This window comes from Mesocricetus auratus, unplaced genomic scaffold (genome assembly GCF_017639785.1).
Source record: "Mesocricetus auratus isolate SY011 unplaced genomic scaffold, BCM_Maur_2.0 contig_6512_pilon_obj, whole genome shotgun sequence".
Lineage (NCBI taxonomy): Eukaryota > Metazoa > Chordata > Mammalia > Rodentia > Cricetidae > Mesocricetus > Mesocricetus auratus.
The window spans coordinates 36598-39392 of NW_024433354.1; positions in this window are offsets into that span (position 1 = coordinate 36598).

Genomic DNA, 2795 nt, shown 5'->3' on the forward strand with positions numbered 1-2795 from the left:
CGTGTGACCGCATCTCATTGATTATTCACTTAAATCAATGATTAAATGAATGAGCATCTTCCCAGATATGTATATGGGTGTCACTCCAGAGGTGAGTTATGTGATGTCATCTCATTATTTGGTAACTTAAATCAATGATGAAGTCTATTGCCGCCTCCCCAGGGGTGAATCATGTAACCTGATCTCATTATTTAGTCACTTAAATAAATGAAGTAGTCTATAGGTGTATTCACAGGGGAGAATTATGTGATATCATCTCATTATTTGATCACTAAAATCATAGATGAGGTATATGGGTGGGTCCCAAGGGATGAATTATGTGACATCATCTCATAATTTTTTTTACTTAAATCAAAGATGAGGACTGTGGCCATCTACCCAGTCATGACTCATTTGATGTCATCACATTATTTAGTCACTTAAATCAATGATGAAATTATGGACACCTCTCCAGGGGTGAATTATGTGAGGTCATGTAATCTTTTGACCCATTGAATCTATGAAAAAGTCTATGGAAGTGTCCAATGGGTAATTTATGCATTGTAATCTCATTATTTATATTCTTAAATTAATGATGTGTTCAATCTATGTCTTCCTGAGGCTTAATTATGCGAGGTTATCTTATTATTTAGTCTCTTAATCAATGATGAGGTCCATGGGTATCCCCTGGGTGTGAATTATGGGAAATCATCTCATTAGTTAGACACTTAGATCAATGATGAGGTATATGGGCATCTACTCAGGGTTGAATTATTCGATGTCATCTTATTGTTTACTCACTTAAACAAATGAAGAGGTCCATGGGCAATTCCTCAGGGGTGAATTATGCGACATCATTTCATTATTTGAACACTGAAATCAGTGATCTGGTCTACTGGCATCTCCACAGGAGTACATTTTGTGACGTTATATCATTATTTACTTACATAAATCAACGTTGAGGTCTATGGGCATCTCCCCAGGGTTGAATCATGGGACCTCATCACGTTATTAAGTTACTTAAATCAATGATGAGTTTTCTGATTATCTCCCCGGGATTGAATTAGAAAAGTCTACTCTTTATTTTATCACTTATATCAATGATGTGGTGTATGGGCATATACCTAGGGGTGAATTGTGCTAAATCATCTCATTATTTGATAACTTAAATCAATGATGAGGTGTATGGTGACCCCCAGGGGAGAATTAAGTGTTTTTATCTCATTATTGAGTCACTTGAATCAATGATGAGGTCTGTTGTCATCTTCCCAGGGGTGAATTATGCTATGTCATCTCACTATGTTATCACTTGAATCAATGATTGAGTCTTTGGGCATCTCCCAATAGGTGACTCATGCAATGTCATCTCATTATTTGATCACTTAAATGAATGATCATATCTATGAGTGTCTCCAGGGTTCAATACTTTGATATCATGTTTTTATTTAGTCACTGAAATCGATGGTAAGGTCTGTGGATGTCTCCCCAGGGCTGAATCTTGCGAAGTCATCTCATTACTTAGTAACTTAAATCAATGATAACATTTGTGGGTGTTTCACCAGGTGTGAAGCATGCGATGTCATCTCATTATTTGATCATGTAAATCAATGATGAGTTCTATGTGTGTCTACCCACGGGTGAATTATGCGACATCATGTCATTGTTTAGACACTTAAATGAATGATGAGGACCAGCAAAACATCTCCTCAGGAATTGATTATGCAACATCGTCTCTTTGTTTAGTCACTTGAATAAATGATGAGGTCTATTGGCATCTCCCAAGTGGTAAATTGTGTCATATAGTGTCATTACTTATTCACTTAAATCAATGTTGAGATATATGGGCATCTCCCAAGGGGTGTGTAATGGCATGTCATCTCATTATTTAGATACTTAAATCAATGGTAGGATCTATGGGTGTCTCCCCAGGGGTTAATCATGCGACCTCATCACATTATTTAGTTACTCTAATTAATTATGTCATCTATTGGCATCACCCCAGAGGTGACTTATGCGAGTTTATCTCATTAGTTAGTCACTTCAATCAGTGATGAGGTCTATGGGCATATCCCCAGGGGTCAATTATGCCACTTCATCTTATGACTTGATCACACAAGAATCAATCATGAGATGTATGGGCATCTTTCCAGGGGTTAATTATGCAACGTTATCTCATTATTTAGACAGTTATATATCAATGGTGAGGTCTACTGGCATCTCCCCAGGGGTGAATTAAGTAATGTTATCTCATTATTTAATGATTTAAATCAAAGAAGAGGTCTATGGGAATCTACCCAGGGCTGGATCATGCAATGTCATCTCAGTATTTGATCATTTAAATTAATGATGAGTTCTATGGGCATCTCCCCAGGTGTGACTATTGTGATGTCATCTAATAATTTAGTCATATAAATCAATGATGAAGTCTAGGGCATCTCCACAGGGGTGAAATATGTGATGTCATCTCATTATTTGATCACTTAAATCAATAATTAGGTCTATGGGCATCTCCCTGGGGGTGAATTATGTGACATTATCTCATCATATGATCACTTAAATTTATGATGAGGTCTGTGGATTCTACCCAGGGAAGAATTATGCTATGCCATCTCATTACTTACTCAGTTGAATCAATGATGAGGTCCATGGGCATCTGTCCAGGATTGAATCATGCAACATCATCTCATTATGTAGTCACTTATATCAATGAGGATGTCTATTGGCATCTCCTGGCATCTCTTCAGGGGTGAGTCATGTGACCTCATCTATTTATTTAGTCACTTAAATCCATGATGAGGTCTATGGACTTCTCCACA